This window comes from Agelaius tricolor, unplaced genomic scaffold (assembly GCF_023055355.1).
Source record: "Agelaius tricolor isolate 1412-34295 unplaced genomic scaffold, bAgeTri1.0.p SCAF_16, whole genome shotgun sequence".
In the NCBI taxonomy this organism is placed as follows: domain Eukaryota; kingdom Metazoa; phylum Chordata; class Aves; order Passeriformes; family Icteridae; genus Agelaius; species Agelaius tricolor.
Genome location: NW_027269276.1, coordinates 5,259,603 through 5,285,940, shown reverse-complemented (window position 1 = coordinate 5,285,940; position 26,338 = coordinate 5,259,603).

Sequence of the window (26,338 nt, the reverse complement as noted above, 5' to 3'; positions counted from 1 at the left end):
CACCTCATGCATGAAAAAAACCTGGTATGTTTGTTGACTAACAAAACAGGAGAGTAATTTTCCTGTTCACTTATGAATGCTGGGAAATTTAATCAAAAATTTAATCTGATTAAAGAACGTGATAAAGAAAGAGGAAAATATCAGTAGACAGGAATCTTCATCTCTGGATGTGATGAGGAGTGCCAATAACCGCATTAAATGCCTGAGTCTGGCATCCCAAAACATGAGTGTGTTCAGGAGAGAATGAGCCAAGCCAACCTCTGTGGTGCGTGAAGGTGAAGGAGATGCCTAGGAGGTGAGGGTGAACAGATGGGAGAGAGAGAGCTTAGAGTCTGAGCAATAACTCTGTTGTTTAGATCCACTTCTTTCCTGGCTCTCCTGGAGCCCTTGCTCGCACGGAAGCGCCGCCTGGCCTGTCCCCTGAAATGTCATGGCTGCTGGCAAAGCCTGCCCACTCTTCTGTGGATGGGCAGCACACAAAAAGGGATGGAAAATGAAGAGCTCTCCAAGCCTGAGCACAGACCATGACCTGGCAACCCCTATGTGGAGCAAGGAGAGGAGCTGTGGTCTGTTAGCTTCTTCCTGAGTGACGCATTCTTCGTGTCCACTCTTCCAAAATACACTAAGCTGAGAAATTTAAATTGTCTGTCTATGGCTTCATGGATCCGTGGGTTAGAAGGGTCAGCTTGAGACTTCGGCACTGGATAAATATGTTGATATCAATTTCTTTTTGAGATAAAATTTTGTGGTGGGTTTTGTTTTTCCTCTTAACAGATACCATAGCACCATGGATAAAATATTTCATCATTTAGAAAATCATGCATCAAAACCAGGATATTCAAATATTTGCTATAAGACATGACAGATATAAGTGTCTCAAAATTAGTCTTGCATTCTTGATCTCAAGGAAAGGAAAAATTGAGTCCATTTGCCCTGTGAAGATCAAAGAGTCAGGATTCAAGCACAGATCCCAAGGGCACATCTCAAACCTGCCTCATGGCATGATGATTTTCAGGTGTACATGAGTCCTGATGGATATTTGTGCAATCTGCATTTAAAATCTTGATGTCTGATCAAATCCCATATACTGGTCCATATGCACAAACGTTATTCCCTTCTCTTCTCATCTGGGAGTTCACAATCTGTCATGATAGAAGGTTTCTTGTACCTTTGGATGCATGGTCAGACTGTCTTTTTAATGTAATATTCACCAGCTTATAGACCACTGTGGAAAGAAGGGAATAAATGTGGATTTATGGCATAAAGGGGAGGAAAAAAAAGGAAGGGAAAAAGAAAGAAAGAAAAAAAAAAGAAAGAATGGCATTCGGAAAAAAAGGACAACCCTGTCAAAACATGACAGCTGATCCACTGCCTGTTTTATGCTATTCATAGAAAATGCCAAATTCTGCAAATAGTAACCACATGTACATCGGCTTCGCAGACTCAATGTTCTGCTGCAAAATGAGACGTTCTGTATTTTAGTGTGTCATCAAAGGCAGTGAAAATATCACTCCAGCCTCCTAGGCTTAACCCTCTGGTCTCTCAACTGTTAAAAGTTTAATTCGATGGCGGTGGGAGCGAGCAGCAACACATCCAGCTTTGTGAGCGGTGCTAACGGAGCTGCCTAATGTATGCCAGTTGCACATAAAGTCAATTAACAAATCTGTTACCGCGCCATTTTTATTCATAGCCATGAGACCATTAAAGCGACAAGACTGCATCTGACGTTTATGATCTTGTTCGCATTGCCAGGGGAAGGAGGGGTGGGGGTGGAAACAACTTTGTGGCTCTGTAGCATGAGAGAAATAGCACCATTCAGAGACATAAGGGCTCTTGAGCAAACGCCGGAGCTTCTGAAGTCTTTTTCTCATCTCAGTCCCGTCCCTCGCCTGTGTCCCCCCCACTTTTTCCCAGTCCCTCCTCCCCTTAGCCCCTTGCTTGTGCCTTTCAGGTTTCATTTCAATGCAGAAAGATTGGCTCTTTAGTTCAAAACTATAAGGTAATTGTCCTTTTTTGTGGCTGGCTGATATTCCCTTTCACAAACATTTAAAAGAGTACTTATGCTGAATTGAATATGGAATGGGAACAGCTCCTGACGCTTTTGTGTGCAATGGGGATGGCTTTGCAAGGCAAGGCTTGGGCTTCAGTTGGCTGTGTCCTTCTCCAGGAATGTTTCCAAGATCTTCTAAGTGACCACGAGCTCTGAATAGAGTGTCCTGTTTAATCATCTCCTCCTCAACAAACAGCCTGTGCAACAGCTACAGTAAATTGCTTTCAGCCTGGAGGAGCCAAATCTTGGGAGCTACACCATTTCTGCCTTGGATTTTCCAAAATTTTCCAAACTGTGCTGGACTGTGTGCTCTTCTTTCATTTTTTTTTTTTTTTCTGAGTGCCAGGAGTGTGAAGATGAGGAAAAGAAGCTGTCAGTAGAGCACTCTGACACATCAGTGTCCACACTTAGCTAAACTGTTAGAACACTTCCAGTATAATCTACATTCCCTGCTAACAAAAGTAATTTCTACATATGTCTCCTGAGCTTCACTTGGTCCTTTTTCAACAGTGGTAAAGGAAAGAAGATTTAGAAATGCTAGGGACAAATTATTTGGAGGAAAATACTTGAAGTCATGAAGTGTCTTTCCTTTAAACCCAGACTCATACTGGTAAGAATATAAATGGCTGGAATAAGAGGGTTAATGGCCATTTTAGTGGGTAAGCAGGTAGGTAAATAGTTAAGTAAGGAGACCAACAGGTTTTATGGCTGAGTGAACTGATTATGATACAGAACTGATAAACTCTGAAATTGTTTCTAGTGTGCAGACAGGAAGGTTGGAGGCCAGCTGTCTTGAGAATCTCAGATCACAATATTTGTCTGCTGCAGAGTGCCAAAATTCAGTGGCTGACATCCTGGCTCCATTAAAGTTGCTGGGTAAAACTCCAGCAGATGTTTTACCATTAACTTTAGCTGGATCCGTTTCACCAAATAGCTGCAGGGGCTGTGTGAGATGGCAGGATTCTCTCCAAGATTGTAGCAGTGGGAGACATCCTTGTGAATGTTTCACAGCGCTGGACCTCCGGAGGAATTTGTCTCTTGGGGACGCTTGTTTGGGAAGAAGCAGGAAAGAGTGCTATTGGGGAGGAATATTGCATTTTGGTTCCTGCAAAGCAAAAAAGACTAAAGCAAGCATGAGGAAAAATCAGTTGCATGTTCAGCTAAGGCAAGGCAGCTGGGATGGCCAAGGTGGCAAAGGCTCATATTACAAGAAATAACTCTCATGTGCCATCAAAGCCTTCCAGTCAGATCAGAGATGTGTTTGGTTTGAATCTCAATTTTTTTTAAATTTTTATTCTGAGAACAACACAATCTAAAATCATCAATAAAATTCCTCCAAGTCCACAGGCAAAGGAGTAGCAGCAGGAGGAGCATTTATAATAGCTCAATATTAATTTCTTTAGGCATTTGTATTGCAATAGATGTGAAGACACTTTTGCTAAAGACAGAGGGGCTGCCACTCTTCTCACCACAGAGCTTTCACTTGACCCTTTTGAACCACAGCTTTGAAAGTTCTCCATTTAACAGCAGTTGAGGAAAATAACAGGTCAAATATTCACACATATGCTATGGGGATTTTTTTTTTACTTTTTTATTTTCTAAAGTAAAAAGTAATGAAGGAAAAGCTGAAACACTGACATAGTCTCACTACTCCAGTTTTTACCCTGGAGTGGTATCTTTCTCCAAAGGAGACCCATTGAAGCCACTGGATGCAGATATGGCTAAAACCTGCTTTCATGAAGGATTATCTTAGTTTGTGAGGGTGGTAAAGTGGATCCTGAGTGTCAGATCTAGCACTTCTTTTGTTGATGGAAGCCTTTCCACTCATGCTGTGTGTCAAGATTTTTTCCCTAAGGATAAACACATTATCCTGCAGTCCCAATGGAAGAACCCAGACTTCAGCTGCCCACTGCTGCTTTCCTCACCAGAGATCAATAAGGTTGACCTCGGCCACAGGACTTTAGAAACTTAAACAAAGTTCTTATGTTGTGGCTACCTGATCCCATGAAAAAGGCCTTCTGAGGACCTAGTCTTTAACATTTGTCAAGCTTTCCATGGCTACCCAACAGAAGATAATAATAAAATTCCAGTGAAAGCCAAGAGAGGCAAGAAAGGAGCTACAACTAAACTTTTTTAACCACTGATGCCATTAGAAGTGGAAATATCTGCAGACAATCTGCTAAGAGCATTTTCCAGGAGCCAGGCATCCCTCTGCACGACTCAGAGCTGCAGCGTCATGTCGTGGGGGGAATGGGTGCTCTGGAAATCAGCCTCGAGCATCTGAGGGAGAATAAATCATAGCCCAGCGAGAGCAGGGAGCCTATGCCAACATTCCTGCACAGAGAAATGGGCAGCAGGCGAGATCCTGCAGCTGGTGTACGCTGAGTACAGAACACCAAGGCCTTGAACTTTTTCCCCCTCCTGGGTCTCTTCCTGCACTCCCCCTCCCTTCTTGCCATCTCCCCCTTGAGCACCCGGGAGAGGAAGCAAAATTTATATTGCTCTGCCCTTAAAATGCTGACTTTCCATGTTTACAGGGATTGTTTACACAGAAAATTAATCAGTTACGGTTTTAAATTTTAATTAAAGAATGCTTTCCACTGTTATTGCAAAACAGACAAAAGCCCATAAAATGTATATTTGACTGCCGCGCTGTGTTGTCTTTGGATCGGCAAGCAGCCTTGAGATCAATCATGCGTGGTATTTTTTGAACTTTTTTTTTTCCTAAACACAACACTCTTCACACAAGTTGCACTATTTTTTTTTAAGAAATGCCCTTCAAAATAAAAGCCAGACAGAACAACAATATAGAATTTTTCTTCATGCCTTTCTTTTTAAGACCAAAAATGAAATCCTTAGTCTCAAGCTGACCGTGGGATATTTTATCCATTAAAAAACCACAAACAGAATCACAGCTTCCATAGTAAAGGCCTCAGACTTGCTTACTTCAAAGTCAATAACAAAACTCCCACAAACTTTGATTCAAGTGTTTATTACATGCTGTTTGTTCCCACAGCTGCAGTTCCTGGTTTGAAAATAAAGTGTGGCAGTTTTTTTCCCCAGATCCCATGGCCATTAATAGAAGTTCAAGATCACTTCAGGGTTACCCATTCAACCCCTCTTTCCTAAAATGCTTATCCATGATGTGTAGATGTCTTCTGAAAGTTTGTGGAAGAGCATGACTCTAAGAAACTGAACTTAGCCCCAAAATGTTACAGTTATGATGAAAAGCTACGATTAGGTCTGCTATGCTGTGCCCTCTTGGCAATACAGTTCAGCATTTTCTATTCTCTTGAACCAAAGTAAGTTCTGATGAATAGATCATCAATGTGACTGCCACTGGCTTAAATAAAAGAAACTCCTGTTTCTCTTAGCAATATTTTATTAGTCTAAGTTAAAGTAAATTTTTTTCTGAGTTTTCCTTTTTCTAGTTTATCCAATTACCCATGAAAATCTGAGAATACCCTAGCAAAATGAAGTTTTATTACATCAACATGAATGCTTGGTAGTCCAAACCTCAACAGAGGCAAATGAACAAATAGAAATCACTTTGAAAGCCACTTTGCTACCCACTGGTCATGGTGGGGATCTCATTATGTCACACAAGAGATGCCCCATGACACAGACCTTTCCTGCTCACTGTGACACAATGAGAAGACACTCCCATAACTCCACGTGGAAGATGACGTATGCATTATCATGGTATCTAATTTATTTCCAAAGATAAGAACACCCACAGGTTGGGCAGTGACATGAGCATCTGACCACCAAACGTCAAGCAATGCTGCAGGATGACTGTTGCACACTGACAGGAAGCACAGGAGAAAAAGGAGAGAAAAAGCACTCTATAGGCAGCCCAAAGGAAACAAGAAAACATGTTAAAATGATAAGTTAAGGTAAGTGATCAATGAGAAGCCTCTCTTTACAATGATTCTTTAGCAGAAATCACTGAGTTTCTACAATACACATAGTTTTAAGGACATGGAGGAAATAAGAAATTTTTGCCCAGATGTTTTATCTGTTGCAACAATCGAGGTGACAAATCATTGAGAAGTTCAACCGTGTTCTAGCACTGACAAGCAGGCAAACATCTATGAATATTTTATCTGACCTATATCCAAATTATTATAGCAGCTTTGGTCCATGAAACTCCTCTGGAAACATTGCCAGAAAGATAACAAGTACTGGAATGAAGGTCACAGCAAGAACAGAACTTTGAAGGAAGGTGTTTGGACAAGAATAGAAACATCTGTTAGTAGAGATGCCCTAGAACGGTCACTGCAATGTATGGGGTATCAGCTTTCAGCCTGCAGCCTCTGAATGACAGATTCATGGAAGTTAACAGCAAAAAGACCTTTGCAGTTCTCTCCTCTGCTAGCCTGCATGCCAGAGGTCATAAAATTTCCTTGAATTCTTTCCTTGCCTCAAGTCCAATAGCTGAGGCTAAATTAGGGTTAACATGAAAGGGGAATGGGAGAGAGATTATTTTAATCTGAAAACTTCATTTAGTAATAGGCAATTAAAGCTATAACCAGAGTAAAAGTGATTATTCCACTTTAAATTTTAACTTCATTGCAAAAGCCTATAGACATATATACTTTCATACCATATACGTGTGTGTATATATATACACACATACACGTATCGCGTTTCTGGTCTAAATTTGTCTATCTTCACTCTCCAGCCAAAGTAGCAGTATTCAGTACTTGACAAAGTACTTACACCCACTCACTTTTGACTGAGATCAAGTCAATGCTTTATCTTGTCTCCAGCAGCTCCTTCAGAGGCTCTGTCTCAAAAATGTTTTTCAATCCTCTGTTTATTCATGGGCCATTTTCTAATCCACCGTCACCCCTCATTTTTTTTTCAGCACTTTCGGGGTGCATCTATGCTCCTGGTTTTGCTCAGATCAGGAAAATATTTCCAAAGGAAATCTCATGATTATCCTCACTCATGGTGCTTTGGTTTTCACTGTCAGCTATCTTGGGTGGCCCCAAATGGAATTATCTTTTTGGATGAAAAACCAGTGCCCCAGCCCCAGAGAGCCCCAGCTGTTGAGGGGACATTGGGTGCTCTGCATTCATTTTTCACTGTACAGATCCTGCACAGATCCTCTCTGATTGCTGTGAACTAGTTCTTAATGCAGACACAACCTCAGCTGTGGATGCCAAAATCTGGATGTGATATTTCAGGAGTGGCAGCACAAGTGCCAAAGAGAGAGCTATTATAAACATGCTTCTACTCTATACTCCTTAATCTAGAGGTACACGAGTCTTTACAATCATAACCAATGAAGGAGGCAATGCCACATGGGAAGAAAATATGTATATAAACAGCTCCCTGCTACTGAAAATTATAAGGAGTACTGAGTTTGTATGAACAGAGACCTTCTGTTAGGCAGTTTCAAGTGGGAAGAAGATTCCTAAAATGGGAAATACTGCATCATCCCCAATGACTTTTTTTTCTTTTATTCTTTTCAAAACCTTGTGCTCTTAGGTGGACCCTGGCTTGTTGAAAAGGTAAAATATTTGCTCTTCAGTTGTGTTTTTATAAGCTCCTGCTACTGAAAACTAGCCAATGAATTATTTCACTTCATGTGTAACGAAGTCACCTTTGGGATTCCAGGAGACCTAGGTTAACTTTCCTTGGAAATGTTTATTACTGGACACTTACAGGTGTATCTGATCCTCAATTAATACATGAAATATTGTCTGTTTCTTTTCTTAAATGTCTTCTAAGGCATTTCATGGACATATAAAATCTTTGGCTATTATTTTGAGGAGTACCCATGACAGCAATTGAACTCACTCACTAACTGCATTTTTGTGCTAATTAAATATTCCAAACTTCTATCAAGATTATTGTCACCTATTTAATGGTTCATTGAGTTTATGGGTCATGCAAGTCTCTCTTTTATATTTTCACCAGGATAGTTATGGCAACTATTCTAGTAATGACAAATTAGGGAACATGCAGAGGAGATGAAAGAACCTCAGTGCAGTAGGCCCTGTTTTTTTTCCCAACTTATGCCACTTTTATGATGTTGTAATGGGGTTGACATTGATGGAAATATTCTTTATTTTCCCTGGTGTCAGTGAGTGATAACTAGTCCTGATTAGTTGATATTGAAATATGGTAAACATGGCACTCCATATATTTGACCATTTTCACCTTTTAATCCCTCTCCAAGAATCTGTAGTAAAGGTCTCATCTTTGGACAGGGATAGGAAGAGTGGAATCATATTGTCCTTAATTTTATCAGTGAGAGTTTCCATCTTTTGGACTATTTACCTGCTGGTCAGCAGGACAAGTCATTCTGACAATTTGCAGTCAGAGAAGAGAGTAAATGCAATCTGCAGGCACAACTATGCAGTGGAATATTTAAGATCAGATGTAAAAGTATCATTACTAGAGAAGGGAATGGCTGTTTGGAAAGACTTTTAGAGAAGTCTTGCCTTCACAAGACATCTTTGAACCAAACTGAAAATAGAGTGCAACTTAAGGACTTTCATAAATTAATTATTTTTGTTTCAGTACCAATAGGGCTCTGCTCAGATAAGTCTATTTGTGAAATGTTCTATAATAAAACTGTTCTTTTTGCTCTTTCTTCATGAGAGAAAATGCACCATTACTGCTAATAGCAATGCAGTTTGATATAATGAATAATAAGTAAAACAGTGTGCTTATATTGTACCTCTCACCTCCAGGTGCAGGATACAGAATTTACAGAAGAGCCTACATGATTTAGGGTCAAAAATCTAATTGACTGACAAGCCCCTGCCTCACTTCAGGGCTAATGAATGTTGTATTGTGACTGTTTTTCTTAAAAAGTAACATTGAACTGCTTTCTATTCATAATAAATTAACACATTTTAGAGACTTCTTAATATTTTCCTCCACAAAGCCATGATTTTTGTCTGAACAGACCTGCAAGCACCTGTTGTAGCCAGTTTTAAAAACAAGGTCTTCTAGCTTTCAGTTAATACCTCATAGAAATAGCAATGTGATTTCAGTGGCACTGATCTGATTTCCTCTAGTGCAAGACATTCACGTTTTCTCTAAGTATCCCATGCATAATTCATGTGGGGGCTCATATTTGATTATTTATAGACCTTTCTATGACACCCCCTCAGTGAATATTTGCACATCTCCAAGATAGCAGCGTGAAATTTTCTCCTGAAGAAAATTTCCAGCTAAAGACTTAACACCACTTCACTTTGCCTTAGGTCTCAAAACAGCTCTAAGTACAACATAAGTGTCATACACATTTCATGTCAGTGCTCTGCACAGGAAAGTGTTTCCATCCTGAGCTCCCTCATTCCTCAAGAAGAACCAGTCCCCACACATTTGTGTGTGTGTGTGTCTGTGTGTGGAGAAGGTGAGTCAGCTCCTCAGAAGTCATGGGGACAGTTTGTGGGAGTCAGGAAGGGAATCCAGTCCTTCCAGTTCTCCAGCTCTTCATGGCCAGAGCTTTCTTTCATCCATGATTAGAAATATAAAATCCTTCTGCCCAGTTATTGGATTCTCCATAGCAAGAGCATAGAAAGGAGAACTGAAAAGATACGTAACCCTGTGTCAGCCAGGAATAACTAGGCCTATATCCTACAGAAAAATATTTGTCCAGATGTTTCCAAAAAGCTTAGAATCTTCACAGCAATTAGCTCTGGTTTCTGAAATATCTTAATAATAATAAACTTTTTTCCCCAACCTGAATCCTCGATAGAACAATTCAAGCCTATTACTTCGTTTTCAAAGTCTAGTGAAAACAAAATGAGCCCTTTATTGCTTGTCTCTCTCCAATTGTTCTTATGTATTGGAAGACCATATTCAGGCCATATTTAGGTCACTTCTTCTCTAGACTGAACCATCCCAGACCTTTAAATCCATTCTTGCTCCAAGATCCACTCAAAGGTGATCATCTCCTCCAAGAAAGGAGCTGTTCCCCATCAGGTAGGATAAAGAACACAGGCTTGTGGATGGTTGAGTGCCTTTCCTAGACACTGCTTTTGCATTTTCCTCATCTTATGATCACAGAAGGGAGCAGCAGAAGTCTGTCTGTCTTGCAGCTTCATACAGGATCCATATGTCTGGTGCTCAGCATGCAGTTCTGTCTCTCCATGGAATGTCAGCTCTTCCCTGAGCTCCCTGCCCTGCATGTCTCTTGCTTCCCATCTTCCCGTGCACCATTTCCCTCCTGTAACATTTTGATGAAAGACTTTAGAAGACAATACGTATGATAAATGTATATATGTGTGGGATTTTTTAAAGAGAAAGTCATAGCTACTGATGGAAATACTCTCAAAAGCCACAATGTAGAGAGTGGTGGTGTGAGCCTGAGTTTTGTTCTTGTTCACAGGGATTTTATTCGCATATTTTACTGTCAGTTTCTTGACATTTTTGTCAGCTTGGATCCGGAGGCCATAGTTGCCGCCAGCAGGTCCTACCACATTTTTATTCTCCATTGTATTTGCAGGGAATAAATAAAAACAGAACAAGAGTGAAAGCAAGAGAGAGACATGGCGAGAAAGAGTCAGAGGTTACTGGAAGAACTGCTTTATGCATTTTTTCCCTGCTAAAGAACATCCACCCAACAAAAAAAGGCCAAATGACCACGGAGCATTTTGCACTGAGAAATTTCTTTCCTCAGTTACTCAATGCAGACTTCAGGCAATGTGGTTAATATGTTTGCATAAGAAATTGCTCATTCCCTCTGACTCTTTGTCTGTCTTTTCCCTTTCTTTTTTTTTCCTTACTTTTTTCCCCCTTTTTTAAAAAATTTTCTTTCCTGTGTGTTTCTGGGCTGCTGTGAGATTTCCCTTACAATACATCTATTGTTTCCCAGTCACATCACCACTGGCTGTAATCAACTCTGATTTCTTTTTTCTTTTTATTTCTTGCTATAACCATGAGATTTACACATGAAACATATAAACATAATCTACCCTAGGGTTATAAACAAGTTGACTATGGAAGTGTTTATTCCTCAAGGTTTTAGATGTTGTGAACAAGAAGGAAGAACAAAGACCTTATTTTCACTTCTGAACTTATAAATTAATGTTTGATTCCCTATGCTTGGTTTCTGTTTCATCAAATGTCTGAACTGTAGTGTCTGGAATTGACACCATTTGTGTCTTTCCTGCATATGAGTCATAAAAAGACAGAAAAGCAATACCTCAGGTGTGTCAAATGTTCAATGCAGCCTCAGACAAGTGGAAGTTTCAGTCTCTTTGGATGCCACAGCATCCAGGCTGATTTGATGCCTCTCTTTGCTGATGTTTGGTATAGCTTTAAATCAGTGTCTTCACCATCAGCTTTTGAAAAGCTGGTACAAACTTGTCTCCAGCCTATTCAGTCTTCTTCTGTGCCATCATTTTACCCCTGTGCACTATCTCTGGCATGAAAGGAAAAATAAATTTAAAAATGAAACAACCATAGGGATAAAATAATCTTCTATCTGTGGGCTCTTCCAGGATGCAATACAGAGCCCATTAGTTATAAGAACGAACATTCCACCTTTGCCTGACTTTGGATAATGCTCCATGGTCTCAGACTCAACTTTCAGACTTCCCAATAGCTGTGTCAACTATTGCAGTAGTTCCTGGCATCCACTTACCCACTAACAATTACATCAACACCATCCACTTCTTTTCACGTATGCAACTCTAATAGCAGCCACAATGGTGTTCAGTCTCTTATGAAGTAGATCAGATCTTAAAATGGTGGCAGGGAGGTTGAAAGGCTCTTTAGTCATCAAGCTACTCAAGCAGGTGCTTTCTGAAGTAGAAAGAAAAAAGTCAAGTATTAAAAGTCAGTTGTGGAGTAAGTGCTGCATCTCTTACTTCAGACAAAGGGAGTTTTGTAGAGTCCCATCATCTACACAAGTGAATTGGGAATTGGATATTAAAGACGAAAAACAAAGAGATATCTGTCCTGTAGCTTGGGGCACCGATCAAAACACAGCGTGGGAGGGCAGCTGAGAGGTTAACCCTTCCTGTAGCCTTCAAACTGCACTAAAAATGGCCTTTGTATGACAGAGAATAAGCTTTACAAACCCCAAACTCATGGGCCATTGTAGTAGTGAAAAGATACCCATTGAAATGGGAAATGGATCATGTTTTTGTTTCTTGCATATAAAATTGTTTTCTGAGACTTTCAAATGACCTTCCCATGGATGCTGAACTTTCCATCATTTACCAACATTCAAATGTACAAATGGTTGCCCAAAGGGACGACCACACATGGCAAAATAGATTTCATCCATTAATTCCCTTCTCACTGAAACATTGAGAAAGTAGCCAGATAATGTGGGTGAACATCAGATACACTTGGAATGTTGTGAAGGCCTGAAAATTTTGAAATTGAAATAGGGTATATTTAGATTGTATATAAGGGGGAAATTCTTTACTGTGAGGATGGTGAGGTGCTGGCACAGGCTGCCCAGAGAAACTGTGGAGGCCCCATCCCTGGAAATGTTCAAGGCCAGGTTGGACAGGGCTTGGAACAACCTGATGTAGTAGAAGTTGTTTCTGCCCATAAGCAGGGCTGGGAACAAGATGGTCTTTAAAGTCCTTTCTAACCCAAACCATTCTATGATTCTCTGAATTGGCCTTTCAATGCATTGACATCAAAATAAAAACCAAGTCTTTAATCTTATGAAATTCAGATACCTCATTTAATATAATAACTACTTGCAGCTTCATATTAGAACAGTAATTAGAGCAGACCCTGCAAAATGGCTCCAGGATAGACCTGGGAGAGGACCCTGTACATTTCCTTTGGCTAAATTTAACTCTAATTCATAGGTCTAGATGCTCTTCAGTTTTCAGCTGAGTGCCATATACTGCACAGTATCAGGCCTTGGCTGACATGGAGGAAAAAAGATGTGATAGGCTCAGATAAGCTTAAAATTCAAGGTAAATCTTTCTGAGCCAACACAGGTAATTTCTTATTTTTTATTGTTCCATTGTGATTCTTTCTTTGTATATCTTTCCTTCTGTTCAGTTCTTTATTGCTGCTTTCCTACGTAGGCCACAGAAAACTGTCTTCAAGGTAATTTCTATACATTAATTTGTAGCAATGCTTTTGATTTGAAATCTGGTCTTGTATGAAGACATCACCAGGCTTGCAAGTACTAGAAAATTAGCTCAGAATTTCCTTTACTTGTGGTTAAATACAGGTGCAAATCTCCAAACTATGCACTGAGAGACCAATTACATCATGGTAGTGCTCCCAGCATCCTCACTTTGCCTCCAGGTCCTTATAAATATAAATGTAGATGCAAGTCCAGGTAAGCACTGCTCTGACAGCCCCCTGGAAGCAGCTCTCCATTGTCATCAGTGCACCACCTGTGGAATTCCTGTGATTTTGGAGTGGCAGAATGCTCAGGGGTCACTGTCAGTGTGTGGTCAGCTTTGGTGGAGATGGGGACAAGAGGGTGCATTGTGCAGCTGGCTGATCTCCCCACTATTTCATGTCTGTGCTGAACAATATAATAAAAGTTTGCAGATGAAAATACTAAGCTGGCTGGAAGGCAATAATTCATGTTGCGTTTTATGACACTGGCCATTTAAGAGCTGTAGGAGTGTTTGAAAAAGCACAGCCCGTTTTCTAGCCAGGGTCCAGCTCCAGCTCTACATCAGCAGTGTTTTCCATACAGAAGAAGATTTTTATTCCCAAGTCTGATAACTTGCCACTGCTGTCTGGGAGGGTTTTGTCTACCTTGGGAAGCAATGATGTGCAAAACGAGATGCCCAGAGGAGTGATGTAACTGCCTCATATTGTGTGTGATTTCTGCCTACTGCAAAAAAAAAGGAGAAAAAGTACACACACATATATATACATAAAGTATTTAGTTTATGAAAGGGTGAATTCATAAGCAGCTGCATCTGGGATGGAGTAAGATCTATCCTCCACTAAGTTAATAATAATAAGACCCAGAAGTAACAAGTGGGGTGGTCATAAAGGGGTTTATATAAACATTTCATATGCAACTAAAATGTGGCACAACGCATTATGTAATTTTATTTGTATAAGTTTGTTTTAATTTCTTTACCAGGTCTTTTGATTAAAGGGATTCCCCTCTAAGATGGGAGCTGTTTAAACCTGTTGTTCTTTGGGAAACACAGTGATAGGCAAGTGTTTGCCTGGCTTTGCTGGTGTGTGTAGCAACAGGCATTTTGTGCTTAACACAAGCTCCAGTTCTGCAGAAAAAGCAGAGTTTGGTGAATCAGTGTGGAGATCACCTTAGAGCCATAAAACCACATTCCTGAATACACCTGCAGGGCCACAGACCATTACAGGATGTTGAGCAACACTGTTTGTATGTTTCTGCCTGATCCAACACTGTGGACTATGTCAGTGAAAAGAGAGTCCAGATCTCTTAAGGAGTAAAAATTCAATGCAAACATGTCCTCACTCTATTGGTGAAACCCAGTAAAACTGACCTTGCAAGAAGTTGATATTGCAAGGGAAAGGATTTGGTTACTTCTTGAGCAAGGGTATAAAACTTGACGGGAATATTTGGTGCTTTCCTCCTAAAAGCTTGCTTGGGATTTAGGAATCAGGTCATTTCCTATGGTACAAGCTCAAAAACAATCTCTTTATGACTGTTTGCTTTCTAAGAGCTCCAAACACACACATCTATATAGTTACAACATATAAAACACTGTATTCAGAGAGATAAGAATCCCATGGTGATTAGCATGTAGGGGATATGCAGGAGCAAAGGGCAACACATCTGAAAATGTAGGAGTGTGGTTTGTTGGGATTGCAAGAATCTGTAGTGGAATACAAACAAAATTAATAATTTAAATAATAAAGGGGGAAAAGGCACTTTCCCACAAAAATCAGACACATGCCAGTGGTACTCTCCCAACCTAACTGAGAGGAAAAGCCCTCTTGGCTAATTCATTGCAAAGCTAATGAAAACCAGACAGGAGATTGAAACCAAAAAAGCTTTATGTTACAGGGAAAACAAAGCTTTCCAATGGAAATTATTCATTATAAAGAACTGGTTCACTGAAATTAACAAAAAAATATGTGAGAGAAACACCATACTGAATGTGTTTTTCGTGATAACAATCTTACATTTATATATAGCACATTTCAGCCAGATGGACTCCAAAGTGCCTCACAAGCTTTGGTACTTACACAAACGAAATGTAAAGAATCACTTTTATTCCTGTCCATTGAAATGTATCTTGGCTGGATGAATCACTTCAATTGCATAAAAATGCATTGTGTCACGCAATAGTTTGTTATATAAGTAGGCAGACAAGTTGACAGAACTTAACTGTCCAGATTTTTCCTTAGCCAGGGCCAGTTTAAAGGGTTAAAACCTCATGGGAAAAAAATAAAATATATACAACATGGAATTAATGCCTAAAGTAGCCAGAGCTGATTTTCTTAAGATGGTGTTGTCCCAAGCAAACATGGAGCGATTGTCTCATTAACTGCCCAATGGGAAGAGCGCCTGTTCCAGTCATCAATCATAATGCAGCACTTCAGGTTTTCATTAGGGATCTCCAAAATTGCATCGTGTGCAACGTATGCGTGTAGCCACTGAAGGCATCCTGGCTGCAGTTGCTGTATGTTTAGGGAAAGCCACTCTCTGCTCTTGTCAAACTCCTCTGACAGCCTCGACACCTGAAGCACGGGGCGGTGCGGGGAGAAGCTTTCACACGGTGACCGGGAGCTCCATCTTGCAGATTTGCTTCCCCTCCCATTCCTTTATGAAAATGGATTGTCAGAGCAGCTGGTGAGACAGAAGTGTCTGCCTGTATCTCAGTGTGGCTGGTACTGTGATCCACCACCAGTACATGCTGAACCAGGCTCCAAACGGGGAGGGGGAAGGGGGCAGTTTCATTTGCTGCCAAATCCCTTAAGCAGTTGCTTGTTTTGTCTCTCTGTCTGAGCAGATTTTTCTTTGCTTTTCTTCTTACTCCACCTGCAACATTTTCCCCCCACTCTGTTTTTCTCATGGAAGGGGAGGGAGACAGGCAGACTCTTATAGAGTGGTTTTATTTTTATTTATTTATTATTTTGGGTGCAGAAGATGCCTGCCAAGAGGAAGCCTGCAGTTACTGAGCTGCGCAGGAGGGCGGAGAGGTTGGCTGCTCTCGGCGGTTCCTGGCGCTCGCAGGCTGATTGGAAACACCATGCGTGACAGTGCACAAAAAAGACGCTCGACAGATCGCCAAATTTCACAGCCCCACCTCGGTACCTCCAGAGGAGCAAGGAACACACCCTGCTGAGGAGCTCCTCGCTCATCAGGCTGCTCCATTTCTAGCAGATGTTCCCCAGCCCATCCATACACTTGTGCTGCTTTGTGTGCGTGAGCTGCTTCAGGAAAGGTCAGGCAGTGCTGGACCAAGGACTGCTGGAGCCACTGAGCCTTCTCCCACCAATGGAGCATCCCCAGGGAAGCAGTGCCATGCTCCCCAACCCAAAGACCTGCAAGGGAACCTCAGCCCAAGACAGAAGTTCCCCCCTCTCTCTGCAATCTCAGTATTAACAAGAGCTGTGAGGATAAATATCTTTCATTTGCTTTCACAAAACAGGACTGGGGCATTGCCATGTTGATGCAAAACACAACCATCAGAGCACACATGGCCCAGACCAAGTCCTCCATGACTTGAGCTGACAAGGTTTATGGCACAGATAAGGCCTGCCTTGGTGTGCTGTGAGGGGCTAAAGTTCTGTTGCTATGTCATATGGTAAAGCTAATAACCATGGTAATAAAAGAGTAAAGCAGGAGAGAAGAAAAAACACATAAAGGATTTTTCCCTCATTGACATGTAAACAAATTCATTGTTGTTCATGTTTTCAGTGAAAAGAATGGCTTTCTATTGGGAAACAAACCCAGAATGATTGAAAACTGCCAAAGCAGAGAAGTTTTCAGCCAGATCTATTATTTTTATATACTCACACACCTGTAGGCATGCACAGAATACAATACATTTTAAAAGAGAATTCCACATGGAGAAGTTATTATTAAATCATTTCCCAGTCAATCATCTTCGTTCCAAACTTAGAGACTTAGTTTATCTGATGTTCTGAGTAGCAGATGAAAGCTTTTGGTCTTCCAGTGTTTCCAATGCATCATCCCTAACACTCCTGAAAGAAATCAATAGTGGTAAAAAAAAAAAATAAAAAAGTGAAAAATAGAGAATTTTCCTGGTATGGAGAGAATTAATAAATTCACTTTGCGAGATAAATGGGATGAAAAGGATAATACAGTGTTTCCAATCCATGAGGGTCTTGTACCAATTTAAATCATACAAAGTAGGATGCACTGGCACAAAGAGTACTGATATTAACACTTTAATGGACTTATGTAGTGTTTTTGCTCATTTGCTAAGAATTACAGTTGGGAAGTGCCACTGATCGGTGTGGTCTGAGTCTGCAGGAGGGTACATGTGGTCATGAAAGTACATTTAGATTTGTAAACTCTAAATGTGTGTTGTGTGGATGATCATTTTAATTTGAAGGAAGATATCACAAGGCAGATGGGAGATAAACTGGCTTTATGTCTTGGATCTCCATGACTCACAAGCATCTCTCTGGTTAAATATGTTTTGTTGATTGTGCTGGTGAGAGAATGTGGCTATAAATCGACCGCACCAAATTCCATCTGTTTAAAATTAACTTTTGAAATGGGCTTTACCTGAGCAACCAGGTAAAGCTTTCTTTTGATATTCCTGCACTGGAGGGTAACTGCTCAATTACATATTAGCTGTCTCCCAGGAACCCCTGCCTAAGCTCCCAAACATGTTTTCTGGTATCCATGGTCTGCATGAATTTTATACATCTCCTTCTCTGGGACTCTATAAGTCAGCCATAAAAGTTTGTGATGGGGTGGAACATAGTGATGTCCACAATCTCAGTCTGGAAAAATGGTTTATATAAAGTGTCATTAAAATGGATTTGGCCATTTTTTATTTTTATTTTTCAGCAGCAAAAAGGAAAAGGGAGAAGGAAGAGAGAAAACATTTAATCCTGGCTATCTTTTTTTTTTTTTTTTCATTTTTTTACTTCTATGATCCATAAAAGGAAAGGGAAAGATCTGATTTCTTTAACTGTGCATGACTCTAGAAGCGAAGGGGGGCTAAGCCCCTTTGGAAAGAGCTGAACTGCTGGTGTATTCATATTATTAATGGCTTTTGGTAATGATTTTACTGCACAAATTGTTATGAGACTGTTACAATGCAAATGGGATACCAGTGAGATTTTCTATCTGAAGACCCCAACCACAGACCACTGATATCACTGGAAATTCTCCTATTTAATAGATTTTGGATCACTCTCTATGCTCATAACAATGAAGACTACTTATTACTTAGTAGCATTCATTTTGTAGGACTAGAGTAGATACTGATGTTGAAAAAGCCTTTTTTTTCCCCTGTAACACTGTCTCCTCAAGAATTGCTGCCGAACGTCCTTGAAGACATAATAGCTTCATAAACCCAGGTATGATTTTTCACAGGTAGTTCACAGGGCTGTCAGTTCCTGTGCTTTTTAATTCATAGTTTGAGGAGTCTGCCTAAAAGCCCATGCACCAGGATGCATGTGATGACAGGAACCCCCCATAAAAGTCTCCAGACATTTCAGCCGAGGACAAAGGCTTGCAGGGATGACCTGGGGACATGCTGAAGGCTGGGGAAAAAAGAGAAAGGAAAAGCAGCAGGCAAATAAAAAGAATATATTACATTTATTGTGGGTTTTTGCTGGAGAAAGGAGTACCTGTGAGTAATCCATACTCAGAATCATAGAGGATTTTAGAGGAGCCAAATTCTTAGACTGCAGACACTTTGGGCCAGGCTTAGAACAACCCTGCCATCCTGTAAGGGGCACCTGGGAGTTTCCTCAGGGCTACTTACACTGCACATCCAATTGTTCACCACTGCAGTCACTGCATTGAGTGAGGTCATTAAAGCTGAATTCACTCCCGAGGCACATCTGAGACAGTGCTTGAAAGTCTCCAGAGCTTGACCTGCTGCAAAAACCTGGAGCAGCTCACCCATCCCAGAGTCGATCCCTGTAAAATCCCTGAGATTTAGCAACAGCTTTGTGAAAGCAGAGGAAGGAAGCAAATGGCTCTGCAGGTCACAAACTCTCTCCTTTTTCAACCAGATAAAACAAAGGTGCTTTCACAAATGAAGGGTCCAGTTTGTGTAGGCTCACACCTAAACACACGTACAGTTATCCCAGTTTTCCTGGCATGCCACATCTTTGCAGAGGTATGGGATAAGTTGGCAGCAAGCCCCACAGCACAGGGCAGTCACTCCAGTGCTCATGCTTCAAAAGAGCTTGAAAGAGTTAAAGCCAATAATGTGCTCAGGAATGGCTTGTTTGCAGCATGGGCTGATATTTTTTTTTGTCAGCCTTGTGACCTGCAGGCACACACCTGGACCCAGGGTCAAGTTACAGGCAGGATCCCTGGCCCAGGGTCAGGACCTGGCTGATGATAAGAGAGGGAGGCCCTCCTTTGGCAAAAGCCATCACTTAAAGAAACAAGAGAATATTAAGGAATATTAGATGTCGCTCCATCTTCCTTTAGGGTTCATTTCCCTTCCTTTAATTATCACAAAAGGTAAACACTAAATATTCCAGGGAGTCACGGTCAGGGGAAACTCCATGAACTGCACATTCATTATGGCCTGGCTGTGAAAGCACCAGGAAAAAAAGAGAAGTTGGTGGGCTGCCCTTATTAAACTTCACTTAGCTACTGTTAATTATGAACCTAGATTGAGACTGAACAGCTCTAGATTGAACATTTCAGCTCTCCCCTACTGAAGCATCATTTAAAAACTGTAAGAAAATGTCAGTGAGAAGAGACCATCTGTTTTCTGAGTGGAAGCCCACAGAAGGAAGAAAGAAAGGAAAAAAGAAGAAACAATGCATGTATAAACCTTCAGCTAATGCTTATCTTCGGAGGGAATTGGAGAGGATTTAGGGATATTTATGCAAATCATAAATGATAGCTATAAGCTATATATACTTTTAGCAATACTATTTTACTTATTTCACAGGCAGGTAAAGCAAATTACACAAAAAATTATATACCTTAATTGTAATCATCAAACAATCAGATATTGAATACTGATGCTCCTTCTTATGTTCCAACCACTAAACAAAACTGCCAGAGATGTTCCAAAGTGCTTAATAAATTGTGCCCAGGGGGTTATTTTCCTATGACTGAAATGCAGCTGGACTGAAAGGCTGCTGTCACTCTGCACAGACTTAGCTCTGTAAAATGGGGTGTTGCCAAAGGAACTCATAGGGGAAATTTTCGGTACAGTTGGCAAGGTGTGATTACAGGCTCTGGATTAGTGCCAGGATCTAATGCAGACCTAACACCCTCCTTCCTGGAAAAAGTGTGGGCTCTTTAATAGCCCTTGGTTTTATGTTTCACCTGCACATAAATGAGTGGCACCAATGGGAGGTGGAGGCAGCCACAGTGCTGTGAGCACCATTAAATCTTCCTCAGAGCTGAAGCGTTTCGTAGTGATCAGTATTAGCCATTGACCTGATTTGTCAGCCTATCAAACGGGAACCACGTTCCTGGAATTACCCTTCTCTCTTCATTCCCCGAAAATATTTCATGGCAAAGATCAGTCTCTACCACACTGGTGCAAGTGGAGAAATCCACACTGGGCATTGGGCTTTGTCTTTAGTTTGTGTGGGATTGTTTTGGTTTTTTTTGTTTTTTTTTTTTTTTTTTAAATTTTTTTGGTCATTGGGTGTGTCTTGGACAGCTGAGGTTCCGAAAGTTCACCTTCTTAGAAGGCATGAGATGTGATATTATCTAGTTAAAAATGTCTACTTTGGAAAGGCAATATGACTTTAAATCTCTCTTGGCCCTTTGTAATAAATGTTACTGTTTAAGCAAGCAATGTCTTTCCATTAAAACTATAAACTTCTCTAGAATAATTAAGACTGATTTAAAGTAAAATTAAATTTGACATGTGGCAGGTGAAGCAGTGCTATTAATTTCGACTGCATATTTGGCAACAATATTGAGGGAAAATGGGGGCATGGGTAAAAAGGGCAGAGCTGTAAGTCCTTTCAGGCTCTTGGTCAAGTTGAGGGTGGAGAATGAAGCATATTTCAACTCTTTGTGGCCTGTCATTTTCCTTAGAAGTATCAGACAAGAGCTTGTGTCTATTCTTGACTATTATCTGCAATATACTGCATCCAACAAAAAAGGGGAAGAGTGGAAATTAATATTTCAAAAGTTGTCCCTCCTTTGGCCTCTTAATTTTCACCCTTTATTTATAGCTTCAGTATATTTTTTTTCTTATTAATTATATAATTTCTAAGCTGCTCACCTTTAAAATTCATGTGTAAGGAACTTATCTGGACCTTGACGTTATTTGAGAGGAGGCATTTTTCTTATTCTGGTTTTGGATGTAGGCAACAGTGACAAACCCCTTCTAAACTGTCTGTGGCAATGAAATTGCATGCTAAGGGCCATTCTAGGTTCCAGTCCACTTTCAGGCTGATTTCTGATTTCATATAAAACTCCAGCTGAAACCTAAACCCGAGTAAGACCAGCCTGATCCAGTGCCCAGATCTAGTGGAGACTAGTTTGGGTGTGAGCCTACATTGCATCCTCCACTGAGATTATCAAAAAGGTCTCGTTATTATAGTCATCAACCATCTCATTTCCTGCCAAGGAATATTGGCGTGAACCCTCTCCAGAGTCCATCAGTGCCCTTGATCCTGAGAAATTACTGTTGAGAAATAGAAATAATTATGTTCTCCTCCTCCAACCCAGATGTGGTATCCATATCTTGACAGCTCTTCCTGTCCAACGTCAGCCAAGGGAGTGAAACACAAGTACCCAGGGAAGGATTTCCTTTTTTGAAATCAATAAATTCTAATTGCCAATCATGCAAATAAATATGCCTTGCTGGAGCAATGCTATAGTCCACCAGGACCAAATGGCAATAACTCATTGAGGAAACTTCATCCCCTGATTGCAGATTGAAGTGAATGAAAATGTCTTTTAGGGGACCCTGCCACCCTGGTTCTGATGACTGAATTCTAATTACATACATATTACTTTTACTTTGCTTATTAATGGCAAACATATCAACCTTTCTACCGGAAAGTGAACTAAAAATCCAATTTGACTAAAGAATTGCAAATGCCTCGTGTAAAAGACTGCACACAAAACAAACCAGATGTTCCAAGCTGCATTGAGAGAGCTTTACAGAGCAGCTGGGAAATTTTTTTTTTCATCAGCCATTGGTAAAAGATATACATTGCCAGCAAGCAAACTGCTTCCATTTTTAATACTCATATAATTGGTTTACTCCTGTAACCAATGCAATATTAAGTCAAAAGGGAGGGGTGAAAGAAAACAATGATACTGGTCAAAGTTTAGAAAGGTCATGGGGTTTGTGGATGGAGAGGAGAGTGGAGGAGGATAGAGGTTATTTTTCCCCATATGCTTTCTTATTTACTGCAAGGTTGTGAAATTTGGAAAAAAATACTAATAAAATTTATTGCCAGGGGTTGTAAGAAGATCATACCTTGGTTCTATTTTCAGCTCCAAACAGATTATAGGACAATGGAGCATAAATGGAAATTAAAACAGATTTAGAACAGACGTTAGGAAGCACTTTTTCACATCGAGGATAATAAATGTGTGGAATGGCCTATCAGGCAAGGTTGTAAAGGCAAAGACACTGGGATCATTCACGCAACAACTTGGGAAATAGCACACTAAAATGGAATGAGTCTGGATGGTGAGGCGGCCTCTGTTTAGATTTCTGGGATGCTTCAAGACTGCAGGTTCCCTTCCTTTCCTTTCCTTTCCAAATGATAATTTAATCTATGATTTGTTGTTTTTTCAGGCAGGTTTGTCAATTGCTTTTCCCATAAGGTGGAAGATCCCTCTTAATTCCCATGTCACCTGCCTTGGTCACTTATGATGGGGAGGGAGTGCAAGAGAAGAGAACTCATTTTGGGAAGCCAGTCCTGAGTATTCTTGTATTTATGTCAAGATACTCCAGCAATCCTTTCATTTAATGAAGAACTTATGGGGAAGATGCATAATCCCCAAGCACTTACATTGTTTCCAGCACAGCCTTTCCAACGTGCACAAATCTCTACTGTACTCATCCATACCTAAACCACATCAATTTAGGCTAAAAGGATGGAGTCTCTTGCTTGAGTGCCTCATTTCAAAGTTTATCCCCACTTTATCTCACTATTCATGCTCTCCACAAGAGTTTCGGAGTAAAAGTGTGGATCTAGTGGGAAGGAGAAGAGAGATACTGAGTCACAGATCAATCACTTAGTGTTCATGTTCTCCTTTTCCCTCTTTGGGCCACCTGCATCTGTAGCTGGCCCATTTTCCAAGCACACAAGGCAGAGTAGCCAACACTAAACTTTACAAGGTTCACCTGCCTAAATGCAAGCAAACCCTGCTGCACCTAAACACAAGAATAGTTCTGTTTCTCCAAGATGTCCTTGAATGTTCCTAAAGCTAAGACTCTCTGCCTTTCTCAGACCCAAGATTTGGCCAAGAGTCAACAGAGTTCAAAAGCTTTGAGGCGCTCATCTAAGCCTGTGATGGTGAAGCCTTTGAAGATTGTGTGTGCAGAGAAGTGAATTCAGGAGCTTAAAAATTGACTAATATCTATCTAAATTACCTAATTTCTTGTCATTTTCCAGAAATGAATGGGCCCATCACTTGGCTTGTTCTGCAGTCCTCTCAATCTGGGCAGTAAATGGAACTTAAACAAAATTACAGCTCATAAATACAAACACTGCAGGCCTCCATATCCTGCATAAACCTGCTGAGCCTTTGGGGCACTTGCCTAGGCTGAAGGTGTGGGAAGCCAAGGTAAGGGGGCACTGAAAACTTTGGAAAGTTCACCAAATCTGGCCATGACAGAGAGCAGCGGTCAGGATCTGGCTTGAAAAACCTCACATTGAATGCTGTGACAGGTCAGTGTAGATGCAATCTCTGTGTGAATACCAGTGTTCTCCAGCAGCATTACAACAGCAGTTGGTTTCAACTTCCTTGGTCAGTGTTCTTAAGCAGAATTAAGATATTTCCGCAGGGATGCACCCAGAGAGCGAGGCCTCAAAAGACAGCACAAGGAAGTTACCAAACATGAAGTGACAACCCAGAGATCCATAGCCTGGGACACTCATGTCCATTATTGTCTGCATGCACTCTAATAGTATATCCTAGCCAAGGATTTCCACATGCTTTGAAACATAAATTATCTTGACAAAGCTTCTCTGAAGGAGATAAAACTTACAGGAGAAGAAGGTCAGAGCCAGAGAGACTGAGGGATTTGCTCAGGGTCACAGGACTGGTGAGTCAGTCGGTTGTGGAGCAATTATAGAACTCGTCCTCTGCAGCCTGTGCACTAAACATCCTCATCACACATAAGGTATGAAAAAAAATGCATTACTTCCCCACTGCATGCACTGCAGTGTAATCATATGTGTGATATTATTTTATTTGTTTAGGATAGGATATCGCATGAATCTGACTGAAGAAATCACACCTCTGTGGAAGAACTTGAAAAAATATATTTTGGCAGCTTCTCCATTCAAATCAGCAAGGACACCACAAGAAATACATAAAGGTATGAGCTTTCAGTGATGAAGGTAATCAAAGTGGAAAGTGTCTCTGCCCATGGCATGGGGGTTGAAATTAGATGATCTTTAAGGTTCCTTCCTACCCAAATCATCCTACAATTCTATGAAAGGTCTATAAGATAAAAACAGAGAGAAGAGGGTCAAATTATAACTCAGCTGTCCTGGAAATATGACACTACCAAACTTTATTCAAAGGCACAGAGTGTGTTTATTGGGGATTTATGACAACATTGGAATCAGGAACAATTGTATTGATCACACCAGAACCAGAAAAATTGTATTGTTGTATTGATGACAGTTTTAAGAGATGGAGGCTGGCTTACCTAATACCTGTATCTTGCTGGGAAAAGCTGTCTCTGATAAATCAAATCTTAGTGTACATGCCTTTTGCTGGCTTGATCAATAAAGTATTTACATGCACCAGTAAAACGCAAGGTTTTTTAGTCTCAAAATAATAACTTGTTTTAGATCCAGGACTGGGATTCCAGAAAGTGGCAAATCACTGTATCCTGTGTCACTATTATGCTGCAAGAGGTTACCTGAAGGGTAATCCCAGCAAACGCTTTCCTTATAAGTTTCTCATTTTAGGCAGCATGGAGAACTGTAACCAGCCAACATCCACCCCTCTCCAACAGCCATCCTGCAATATCTACAGGGACTCACCAGCATGGCAGAAGTGCCCGTGCCAAACTCTTTTTGATCTGAGGGGCCAGGAGCAGCATTCAAACTGCCCAGCTACTGAACAGAGACTGATCAAAATGCACAGTCAGTTGTCAGGGATGGTGATGACCCTTGTGCTGAAGGGACGTTTGGCCTGAACGGGCATAACAAAGTGGGATGCTCGGGGCTGGTTACCAACCTGACTCCTCATGCCATGGCAGCAACAGCACAAAACGTCCTCTTTTTTTAAGAAACGAGGCCTAAAATAATCCCACATGTGTTTCTTGTTTTCAACCCCCACCCCTTAAAGCCAGATTTATTTATTTTTTCAATAAAGCCATCCCCCGGGTTTAATAGTAGCTATTCTAGAGTCTGAAGTTAGATTAATCACATCCCACTAGCAGCATTTTAGCTGAATGCAAGGGAGGCCTTTTTTGCAGAGCATCTCCTGAGCTGAGCCCAGCTCCCCCTGTGTCATTAGAGTGGGGCTGGTGCCCCGTGTTTACGGCAGAGGAATGTCGATGAGGGGCTGGAAGTCCTCATTGTCAGCCTGCCACTGACTCTCTGTGTGACTTTGGAATTAAACACAATTTCCCCATGGCTCGCTGTGTCCCTTTTTGTCAAAGCTGAGCCACACTGACAGAGGGTGATGTGTGGGGGAGGTTTACACTACCACTGCAATTTCATGTGCTATCTGTATCCTGTGGACAAATAAATACATTCACTTCTAAGGACAGTCAGTCCACGCCATCCATCATCACTATAGACACATAGAGGGGAAAAAGGATTGTGAAATATGCCCAGAATTTGAGCTGGTTTTGATACCAGTGGATGAGATGCCATTTTTTGGTATAAAAGAGCTGAATGAAAGGCTTGAAACAGTGTATAATAATTATGAGAGTAACAAACAGGGTTTCTCTTTCAAGACCATTTACACATTTACTATGTTATCATTTCTAATTCATATTAATCAGAGGGTTCATGAACTCGTAACTGAGAGCC